Below are 12,531 nucleotides of genomic sequence, written 5' to 3' on the forward strand. Positions count from 1 at the left end.
TGTTAGGTATCATTAATAATATAAACACTTCAGATATGGTTGTTCTGAGCCATTTGATTCCAATTCTCTCCCTCCTTTTACCTTGCAACTTTCATGACACAAACAGAAAGAGAAACGGATGGATGTAAACTCATTGTTAGCACGCAGAACAGAGTATACACACAGAACACTTCCCTGTGATGTATTAAATCTTAAAATATCAAATCATGAAAAATTATTTTACACGATACTTACTTCAAACATATATTTCATACAATTTCAAATTGCATAAAATCATTCATGGGAATATTTTTGAATTCTGCACCGTTAAAGAATTCTCCCTTCATAGTTTGTACAGGATATGAAGTAGCCTGAATTTGGCCATAATTCATTCACAGGCTTGTCTCGGTTTGGACCATTTTAAGATCGTATGTATTTGACTCTTCTAAAAAAATAAATAAAAGAGTCACAACTGAGAAGAGGGAAAGGAAGATGGGAAGGAGAGAAAATTGTTTCAGAAAGATTTTTTTCTAGAGTGCAATCATGAATTTAAATACAGAGGTTACAGTGACACATGCGAGGAGAAAAATGCTGGGAGCTGTTTTGTAATTCGCAGCATCTTAAGTGAATCATACAGCCATTGTGTGGGAGGCAAGCTCGAATTTGTTTCAACAGCACTGGAATAAATGTAGGATTTTTGTACCATTCCAAATAAAAGAGTGCAATATTCCAGTACATCTGCAATTCAGATTTGTGGATACTTCAACAATTTGTTGGAAACTTTACTAACGTAAATAAATTCTAATATCTGTTCCACAAGTTAAACCAATTTTTGAAACATTTTTGTTTGATTTGTTGCTTTGTTAGTTTCACTTACTTCAGGCATTTGTCTCTATGAAGCTTTCATGTTCTAATGACTCATAGGAAAGCAGAAATGTTAATGAGGAGAGAACCCGAGTCCTAAGGCCCGGATCTCAGCATTATTCGAGACAGTCTTCTCTCTATCAAGTTACACTTGTCACCCCAGGTGCTGCATGAAAATATTTGATTGTGTGGCTTTCAAAGGAAGCTCAGGTAAAGGCCTAATGCAGCACAAAGTACAACCACACTATGTTGACAGAATGATGACAATTACAATCCCCCCTGTACCATTCTTCAAAGATTTCGCTCATTTGTTTTCCATGTGGCGTTTATCCACGACAGCCATACTTTGAACATATTTTTACTTGCTGTATCAGTGGAGCTTTTCTGTTGGAGTTTGGCGGTTTGCGTAGGCTAGAGATAACACATCAAAAGAACACTGGGTGACTTTGGTGGGATTAAAATCTAAAATTCATCCCGTTAATTAGCTACGAATGACCATGTTCTGAGAAAAGGAAGGCAAGGTGATTGATCGTGGCAGCAGCCTGGCCAGTACCTCAAGCGGTTCCAGTCTTCACAATTAGAAGACAGCAAGTTTAAATATCAGGGATGTCAAGCACACTTTTAGTTGTTTTTTGTTAGGTAAAAAAAATTTCAGTCATTAGCTGGATCAATAGCCCAAATTAAAGGCACTTTTTAAATCTCTACAGTTTTTTTAATAATCTCCATTAAAAAAAAGTAGTAATGTTCATTCTAAACATGTAGGAATAGGTTTAGAAATTGGCATGCATTTCTGCTTCTGATAAGTTCTACTTATTGGGGATAATTATCCCATACTGCACTCTTATCAGGGAGCCATGCTCAAAGACAAGGTAGTGCCTATCAGAAATAAGGGGCGTCATTCTCCGACCCCCCGGTGGGGGGTCGGAGAATGGCCGTTGGCCGCCGTGAATCTCGCCCCCGCCGAAGTCTCCGGTACCAGAGATTGGAGGGGGCGGGTATCAGGCCGCGCCGGTTGGCGGGACCCCCCGCTCAATTCTCCGGTACCAGAGATTGGAGTCCCGCCCAGAAATTGCCTGTCCCACCGGCGTAAATCAAAGCTGGTATTTACCGGCGGGACCAGGCGGCGTGGGCGGGCTCCGGAGTCCTGGGGGGGGGGGGGGGGGGGGGGCGATCTGACCCCGGGGGGTGCCCCCACGGTGGCCTGGCCTGCGATCGGGGCCCACCGATGCGCGGGCGGGCCTGTGCCGTGGGGGCACTCATTCCACCATGGCGGAGGAGGAAGTGACTCTCCCCAGTGCGCATGCGCGGGAAACTGTCGGCGGCCGCTGACGCTCCCGCGCATGCGCCGCAGTTCCGCGCCAGCTGGCGGGGCAACAAACGCCATTTCCGCCAGCTGGCGGGGCAACAAACGCCATTTCCGCCAACTGGCGGGGCGGAAATCCCTCCGGCGCCGGACTAGCCCCTCAATGTTGGGGCTCGGCCCCCAAAGATGCGGAGCTTTCCGCACCTTTGGGCCGGCGCGATGCCCATCTGATTGGCGCCGTTTTTGGCGCCAGTCGGCGGACATCGCGCCGTTGGGGGAGAATTTCGCCCAAGGTGACTGTTCTTTAGTGCTGATTTTTCTGACCATGCTTCTTTTGAACATACGTTTCCATTGGAAACATAGGTTGATGAATTTATCCCTAACTGCAGATCTTTGGCTGTGTTTCTTTTGAGACGCCGAACAAAAGCATCCTGGGCGGGATTCTCCCAGCCCTGGGCCGGGCCGGAGAATCCCCGCGACCGGGCCATGCCGCCCCGGCGCCGGCACGCGATTCTCCGCTTTGCGGAGAATTGGCTCCGGCGTGGTTGGCATGGCACCGGTCACGGGCCGCTCTACACGGCCGGCCCGCCGATTCTCTGGCCCGGATGGGCCGAGCGGCCGTAAGAAAAGAGTCAAGTCCCGCCAGCGCCGTTCTAACCTGCTCTGGGCCGGCGGGACCTCGGTGTGGAAGGATCGGGTGGCAGCCTGTGGGGGGTTGGGGGGGGTGGGGGGGGGGGGGGGTCCGACCCCAGGGGGGCCTCTGATGTGGCCTGGCCCGCGATCAGGGCCCACCGATCTGCGGGCCGGCCTCTGTGGCTGGGGGCCTCCTTTCCTACGCGCCGGCTCCTGCGCCGGCGCCACTGCGCATGTCCTCGTTGGCGCTGGCGCAATTGCGTATGCATGGATCACGCGGCGCACAGTTCGCGCCGGGATCTACAGCTGGAGCGGCGCGAACCACTCCAGAGCCGTGCTGGCCCCTCAGGGGCCAGAATTAGTACTGGGAGCAGCCCGTTCACGCCGTTGTAAAACGTGACGGCGTTTACGACGGCGTGGACACTCTGCTGCGGGATTGGAGAATCCCGCCCCCTGTGTTTATTAATCATATCAAACTCGTCTGAGTACAGTATCCTCCATTGCAATAATGAACTTGGATTCACCAAATTCTTTCACTTTTAAAATGGTGTGATACAGGTTGCATTTCCACAAGGAATATTTTTAATGACAAATTAGTGTCAATCATTCAAATTATATAGAGGATACGTTCAGCTCCAGAATATTAAGCTTCTCAACTAAAACAGGCTGTTAGCAATTAGTTTCAACTTCAGGTGGTGCCCTTAGCATCCTCTTCTCGAAAACGTGAAAGATTTTCCTTAGGAATTAAGATGAAAGTACTTGGTCAGTAATTAGATATTTCTTTTTGTAGCAAAAATAACTATCCTGTGATTTTTTTTTCAACTGCTACCTTTGCACTGCTGAAATATTTAGCACAACTATCGTCCAAGCTGTAAATAATTTAATGATTTATTCAATAATAGGAGGCAAGTAGATACTGAATTCATTTAAGTAAATTAATACCATCTCATAACACTCTATTATGGCACAAAGCCTTCGGGCCCATGTGTTGAGCATCTTTGTTTACCAGAAAACCTATGTAAATCAACTTCACTTTTTATATAGCTCCCAAAGATTAGCCTAATGGAAATATGCAACAAAAACAGCTCATTGAATCATTCCTGAAATAGTAACAGTAGGTCTTTCATCTAACATGTATTTCAGGCAGCATTTTGAGTTATGCCTTCAGGAAGATAGAAAAATCACTTTACATTGACAGAGTGATAAAGGCCACTCGTTAACAACTTTAAGAGTAATTTTAGAGGAAGGCCGTTATCTTTACCTGGTCAAATATAAATAAGCAGGTTTGTGGATAATTTATGATTTGATGCAAAACCTACTTCTGCAATACTAAAATAGCTCCCCTTTTCATTCAATCAGTGCATGAATAGACTTTTGAAGTTGCATTTAAATAAGGAATCCTTCTGGCCCTGCACACGTACCCAAGGGCTGTGATGGTAAGATGTAAAATTGAATGCAATTAATTTGGGTTGAAGTGGGCCACTATAATGCCAACCCTCAATCACTGGTACCTAACAGTATCAACTCTAAACATTCTTATCATGTTCAACAATGGTTATTTGTTTTCCACTGGCCATTCACAACCTCACATAATTAGCAAAATATTATGATGTTATAGATTATACAGCACAGAAACAGGCCATTAATCCAACCAGTCCATGCCCTTGAGCCTCATCTAACTCTATTAGCTTAACCCTGCATTTCCTTCTCCCGGATATTCTTATCTAGTCTTGCCTTGAGTGCATCTACATCATTCCCTTCAACCACTCCCTGTGGTAGCAAGTTCCACATTCTCACTTTCTGGGTAAAGAGGTTTCTTCTGAATTTCCTGTTGATTTCTTGGGGTGATTATCTGATTTTGATGACCTCAAGTTTTGCTCCCTTCTATAAATGGAAATATTGGGTGCAATTTAACGGAAACATTTCTCAGTGTCATTTTCAGCACGATAAGCGGGGTGTTTCTCGACTGCCGTGTTGGCGAGATTGCGGCCCATATTTAATGACACATAGTGCCGGAAATGAGCCCCACAAGCCTCTCGCCATAACTGGCTGTCTTGTCATCTGATTCGCCAGACTCATGCCTTGGCAACTCATTACTAACAAGGGGAAGCTGCTTTTAAACACTCCCTCATCATTCACTTCCAGTCAACACACAAGCATGGCAGCACAGAGACCTGGGGCGAAATTCTCCCCAAATGGCGCGATGTCCGCCGACTGGCGCCCAAAACGGCGCCAATCAGACGGGCCTCGCGCCGCCCCAAAGGTGCGGAATGCTCCGCATCTTTGGGGGCCGAGCCCCAACATTGAGGGGCTAGGCCGGCGGCGGAGGAATTTCCGCCGCGCCAGCTGGCGGAAACGGCCTTTGGTGCCCCGCCAGCTGGCGCGGAAATGATATGTTGGGGCGGCGCATTCGCGGGAGCGTCAGCGGCCGCTGACAGTTTCCCGCGCATGCGCAGTGGAGAGACTCTCTTCCCCCTCCGCCATGGTGGAAACCGTGGCGGAGGCGAAAGGGAAAGAGTGCCCCCATGGCACAGGCCCGCCCACGGATCGGTGGGCCCCGATCGCGGGCCAGGCCACCGTGGGGGCACCCCCCGGGGCCAGATCGCCCCGCGCCCCCCCAGGACCCCGGAGCCCGCCCGCGCCGCCTTGTCCCGCCAGTAAATAGGTACTCTAATTTACGCCGGCAGGACAGGCAATTTATCGGCGTGACTTCGGCCCATCGGGGCCGGAGAATCGAGCAGGGAGGCCCGCCAACCGGCGCAGCGCGATTCCCGCCCCCGCCCAATCTCCGGAGTGCCGGAGACTTCGGCAAACGGCGGGGGCGGGATTCACGGCAGCCCCCGGCGATTCTCCGACCCGGCGGGGGGTCGGAGAATGATGCCCCTGGGGCGAGATTCTCCGACCCCCCGCCGGGTCGGAGAATCGCCAGGGGCTGGCGTGAATCCCGTCCCCGCCAGTTGCCGAATTCTCCGTCACCGGATATTCGGCGGGGGGCGGGAATCACGCCGCGCCGATTGGCGGGCCCCCCCTCCCGCGATTCTCCGGCCCGGATGGGCCGAAGTCCCGCTGCTAGAATGCCTGTCCCGCTGGCGTAGATTAAACCACCTACCTTACCGGCGGGACAAAGCGGCGCGGGCGGGCTCCGGGGTCCTGGGGGGGGCGCGGGGCGATCTGGCCCCGGAGGGTGCCCCCACGGTGGCCTGGCCCGCGATCGAGGCCCACCGATCCGCGGGTGGGCCTGTGCCGTGGGGGCACTCTTTTCCTTCCGCCTTCGCCACGGTCTCCACCATGGTGGAGGCAGAAGAGACTCCCTCCACAGCACATGCACGGGGATGCCGTGAGCGACCGCTAACGCTCCCGCGCATGCGCTGCCCGGAGATGTCATTTCCGCGCCAGCTGGCGGGGCACCAAAGGCCTTTTCCGCCAGCTGGCGGGGCGGAAATTAGTCCGTCGCGGGCATAGCCACTTAAGGTTGGGGCTCGACCCCCCAAGATGCGGAGGATTCCGCACCTTTGGGGCGGTGCGATGCCCGACTGATTTGCGCCGTTTTGGGCGCCAGTCGGCGGACATCGCACCGATACCGGTGAATTTTGTCCCTGCTCCTCGCTTTGTGGATGCCAACCTGGCCAGGTTTCTCAACACCGTCAATGCAAGAGGGGACATCTTGTTCCCCCAAGGGGGTCGGTAGACCAGCAGCAGGGTAACCAATACTGTCTGGGAGGCAGTGGTAGTCAGTGCGGGCAACATGACAAGGAGGACCACCTTCCAATGTCGAAACAAGACCAACAATCCCCACCGAGCTGCAAGGGTAATTTACCACCTCTCTCCTGGCATCAATTCCACCTGCCACCCCTCAAATTCCCAAATCCCCGCCTCCTCGCCATACTTACACACACACACTCACAAATCACTGGCTGACATCCCACATCCGATCTTTGTGCTTACTCGTCAGAACCCACTGGCACCCACCAACACAACCCCTTCATGTCCAGGTGCAGTGCTCACACATGCCACCTGCTATAGATCGCCCTGACCCATCAAGCGTGCAGCTCACAATGCCCTCTCCTTGTCCCCATAGGAGAAGAAATCCCATAACAAGTGGAGGACGGAGGAGAAGCGTTTTGAGTACTCACCCCCTTTGAGAAAAGGGCCCTGGAAACATAGGGTTGACAGAGGAGACAGGAGTCACCAACAGCGAATTTGGTCTGTACCAGAGAGGTGAGGATCCACTGCCCCTTCATCCAGATGACCGGTCTCCAGTGATGTCAGACACAACAATCCTTCCTTCTCACTGAGCACATGTTCATTGTCTCGCACGATCTTCATATGATGGGGGCAGGCCACCTGGAGTCATTTCCGCCACCCCACCCCACTCAAGAGACCACGTCGGAGGAGAGCTCCAAGGGGATCATCAGTGCATCACAGTTGTCACCTGCAACCTCCACCAGTGCAGAGACACACATCTCAGTGGCAACATTAGTGGACAGGCTTCTGGGGCATAATATGGGGAGCACCACACAGTTGATGCTGCACATCCGATGGAGGCAGGAACATCCAAGGAAGCCAGCAGTTGGAGGTCTTCTGGATCCCAGGACTCAGCTGGATCCCAGTTAGAAGCCGAGCCTCTGGACAAGGTTATCACAGAGCAACTGTAGATGATTCAGGAGGGGATGTCAGCGGCAATCCAGTGAGTGTATAGTCGATCGGAGGCTATGCACCAAAGATTTCAGGGGCAGGAGATGGTGCCAGCAATTCATGGCACCCGGACTAACATTGCTAAGCTGGTGACTGCAGTCGAAATCACGGAGCACAACATCAGAGTTTTGAGTGGTGGTGCTCAAGACATGGCTCAGTCTGTGATGACTATGACTGAGGGCCTCGACATCACATCCCAGTCGGGGAGCGACACGTCCCAGATGCTGCTGGAAATTGCCGAGGCACTGCAGAGCCTGGCCCAGTCACTGAGGACCATCACTGAGGATGCTGACACTATGGCCCAGACAATGGGGAGCCATCAGGACTAGCAGAGCCAGATTACTCTGAAATCTCTGGAGCTCACTCCAGCTGCACCCCTATCCCATGGGGACCCCCGTACTGGGATCGCCAGGGAGGATGAAGCACTGGGCGTCAACCCCGGGCCTGCCACCAAAGATAAACAGGTGGTCCCCAGTTCTTCTGAATCCCACCCTCTTGACACCGGCACATCTCAAGGGCAGCAGGCAAAACCCGAGTGGCATGGTGGCGGCTGTGGGTGTAAGTCGGCCGGGGCCCTACAGCTCCAGATCCTCCAGAGTACGTCCACCAAGGCCATCAAAGGCACTGAAAGCAGCAGGCTGCCTCCGCCTCCAGGCTACCTCCGGGGGACACACCTAGACATAGCAGCAGACCAGGAAAGATCAAGAAGAGAGAGGATCACTGAGTGGGCACTGGGCAGGTTGGCCACCCTCTGTAACTAGGGGGAATGGAAATGTCAAATGTTCACTATTAAAACATGTAACACCCGATACATGTGAAGCCTCTGTAACGTTAATCTTCACAGCGGGCCTGCCTGAACCCCCACCCCCTGTTGTCCTCCCCTCCCCCCACCCCCCAAAGCACAGTGGTCTGAGATCAAAGGCCACTGATGCAGACCCCGTACAGAAGATGGGTGTGAGTGCGCTGTCAGCAGAAAGACAGGAGTCAGACTTTGGCATAAACTGAGACGCACCAGAGCTAACCTTACAGCAAGTGATCATCATACCCTCCTCCTCCATGGGGTATCAAGTCCGCCAGGATGTGGCACAGGTGCCTCAATGTCTCTTTGTTGTCTCGAAAGACCTCGAAAGACCAATAACGCTGGTACATCATGGGCCATCGCTCACGTCCCCCTCTTGGTTCCTCCTCGGCCTGATGGGTGGCCAGGTCTTCAGGGTGTGTGGCGACTCCCTGCACATGGGGTGCTGCCTCCAGCCTGCATCAACGCCGCTGCCTTCTCTGGTGTCTGGCCACCTGGGCTTCCACCAGCACCGTGAGAAAAGCCTCTGCATGACCGACATATCCAACCACATTGTTTTTCTGTAAGGAATTGGAGAAGGAGGGAGACTGACAATCACTCCAGGACCCTCAAATCCCCCAAGCCTCCCCCACCCTTACATGTCCTGTCTTCTCTCAGAGTGACATCCAGCAAGCCAGTTGTGCTGGAACACCCCCAGCTGCAGCAGGAGCCCCTGGATTCCAGAACCCAGCTGGGACCATTAGGAGACCATTCTCAGGTGCCCTCCTCTGATCCACACACTTATCCTTTGGTCACGAGGATGCCCCAGTGCTGAAGCCCAGCTCTCGAGTGTTTGATTGGTGGCTGCTGCCTCTTTGGTGCTGATGCTTCTAGACATCAGGAACACTGTTCAAGCTTCAAAATCTCAATGAAGTGTGATGCAATAATCATCATCTGAGATATGGCTCGTGTGCCCAAAAGAATCCACTTGAGAATGTTTTGTTTATTAAACGATCAACAATACCTGGATACCAATGATAAAAATAAACCACTTAGTTCATATATCACATTAACCATCAACCGACAAGGGAAAGGCGCCATACCGCACGCACAACCACCTTTTCACTATAGAATATCAGTACAAACGCATAACTGCAACAGTAAACTTATATAAAGGAAGCAAACCACACTTTATAAATAAAACAGTCAACAGTACAATGAAGCCACCAGCATCCAAATCAACCCACTTCTCTCTCCTCCTCCCATAGCTCCCAGCAATAGACTTGCATCAGTGGAAAGTCGCTCGAGGGTAGCGTAACAATACACTGGAAAGTCACACCCACACAGAGCACAGCAGAAGAGCGAGCAAGGGGCCCTTCCCCTCTCCAGCACTGGCAATAGGTTCCCTACTCCAGGTCGTAGAAGCAAAAGGGGTGCAGCAAACAAACACACGGCCTCCAAGCATTAAACATTACACAATCAACAGTACAATAATGCTCTCCCCCTTTGGCAGCTCCCAGCAGTAGACTTGCATCAGTGGAAAGTCACTCGAGGGTAGCAGAGCCTGCAAAAGAGCAAATAAGTACCCCTTTCCACTCTCCAGCACTGGTGATCTCACTACCTCCTTTTCCCTTGTTCCAAGCCACAGAAGCAAAAGGCGGGGCAGGGGGAGGGGGGGGGGGGGGGGCATCAATAGGCAAACACACAAACTCCAGACATTAAACAACCCCTCCCTCTTCTCCAGCACTGGTAGTGCGTAATCTAACTTCCTCCCTCTCCTCACTCCAGACCACAGGAGCAAAAGAGGTGGTAGCAAAAAGACATACAACTTCCAGACATTAAACAGTCAACAGTAAAATAAGGCCACCAGCAATCTGTGAAAGCAGTTCTTCAATACCATCATCAAGTTGCTGAGTCGAATCGTCCGCTACCCCTTCCCCTTCTCCAGTACTGATAATGGGTCATCTTACTTCCTTTCCTCACTCCAGGCCACAGGACCAAAAGAGGTGGCAGCAACAGACACACAGCTACCAGACATTAAACACTGAATAGTCAACAGTACAATAAAGTAACCAGCAATTTGCAAAAGCATTTCTTCAATACCTTCATCAAGTTGCTCAGTCAAATCTGTCCACCACCTCTTTCCCCTCTCCAGCACTTGTAGTAGGTCATCTTACTTCCTCCCTTTCCTTGCTGCAGAAAACAGACACACAGCCTCAGGCAGCGAGAGCAGCAGTCGGGTCACTCTGCCTCTCTCTCCCCTTCTCACAGATTCCAGCAGTAGACCCTCAAAGGCGGGAATAATCACACCAGAAAATCACACTGACGCAGAGCACACCAGAAGAGTGAAAGAGCACCCCTCCCCCTCTCCAGCACTGGCGGTAGGACATCTTACTTCCTCCCTCACCTTGCTCCGGGCCACAGAGGTAAAAGATATGACAGCAAGCAAAAACAAAGCTGCCAGACATTAAACATTGAACAGTCAACAGGACACTAAAGTCACCAGCAATCTGCAAGTGCAGTTATTCAATACATTAAGCACGTTGCTCAGCCAAATCAATCCACCATTCTTCCCCTTCTCCAGCACTGGTAGTAGGTCATCTTACTCCCTCCTTTTCCTCACTCCAGGCCACAGAAGCAAAAGAGGTGGCAGCAAACAGACACACTACCTCCAGGCAGCTGCATTCAAATCAATCCACCGCTCTCTCTCCCTCCAGCAGCAGACCATCCTCCATTTGCCTTAATCCAGTCCACAGAAGCAGAAGAGGCAGCAGCAAACAAACACACGGCCTTCAGGCATCTGCAGCCACCAACAGGAGCAATCAGCAAACACACCCTACAGCTCCACTTGACAGCTGTGTAGTGCTTTCACAACTAACAAGGCCAATTCCACATTAGCAATAGCCTTCAGCTGTGAAGCAGGAGGCTGCTCACAGTCAAAGGGAGTTAAAGTGACCTACAGCATAGAACTAAGAGCAGTGCTCAGTCCTGGAAGTGTTTGGTAGGATAGAGAGGCAGCACTAGTAGTTGCCCCTGTTATAGATCTCCACAATATTTAAAGATGGCTTGATGGCATCATAGACACAAAATCCATCACCACCCCCCACCCCTGCCCAAGGGGTGACCCCCCCCCCCCCCCCCCACCTGGATTGCTTCAGCCCCTGACCAAGCCCAAGCCCCCTGAGGGGTCCACCATCCCAAGCACTGGGCCAGCAACTCCGGTGCCCTTGAGCCGCAAAATGGAAATGGCTACTCACCTCCTCAGTTCCCCTCAGCAGCCATTGAGCCAGCTTCATGTTTTTAAAAAGGGGTACGAAACAACGCCGACGTGAATTCCCGCGGGGGAGCCTGTTAATTCCTGGGAGGCCATTGCATTTGACAGAATGCAAATGAGGGTTAATGATATGTTCACCATACTTGGGAGAGATCTGGACTCGCCATTGGGAGCAGGCCGGTTAGATAGAAAACTGATTCCAACCCTGTGCAAATCTCGATTTTGGCCTTTCCCGCTATTTAACCGACGCGCCCAGATCTACAGCGGCCGCAAAGCGGTGGTTAAATTAGGTACATTGTGTCTACTCCATCAAAACCTTATGAAAAAAGATGTCTATTTGGTAACCACTCAGCTTTCTCATTTAAAAAGAAACGCCTGTTCACCCTCTCCGGATTGGTATAACGCCCCATTTTCTTGTATGATACATGTAGATCATTTTGCAGACTCTCCAGTGCCTTTGTATCGTTTTCATAATATAGAAATAGGATTGTTGACTGTACTCAAGGTGTGCTCGGACCAATATTCCGCACAGGTTTAGTACAATTTATTTACCTTTCCATTCTATTCTTCCAGAAATAAACCCAAGTGTATGGTTTACTTTTTATGGCCTTGTTAATCTTTATCAGTACTTTTATTTGTGCTCCCAGATTCCTTTGCTCCTCCACCCCATGTAGATTCTGTGTGCTGGATTCTCTGGCCTTGTCCGTAGTGGGACACGTTGCGAGCGAGAATGGAAAATTTGGCGTTCGAGCCAAAACTCCATTCACTTTCAGTGGCACCGGAAAATCCCAGCTGCGAACGAGGATGGGAAATTTTGGCATTATCTTTTTCTGTAATATGCCACCTCCTTATTTTCATTACCAACATACAATACATCACATTCATCTATGATGAAATTAATTTACAATTGTATGCCAATTCTGCAAGTTTGTTAATATTGTTTTGCAATTTGGTGGAATCCTCAGCAGTAGAATTCGTAAAGTGCAGAAGGCGACCAATCGACCC

The sequence above is a fragment of the Scyliorhinus torazame genome, chromosome 13 (genome assembly GCF_047496885.1).
Source record: "Scyliorhinus torazame isolate Kashiwa2021f chromosome 13, sScyTor2.1, whole genome shotgun sequence".
Lineage (NCBI taxonomy): Eukaryota > Metazoa > Chordata > Chondrichthyes > Carcharhiniformes > Scyliorhinidae > Scyliorhinus > Scyliorhinus torazame.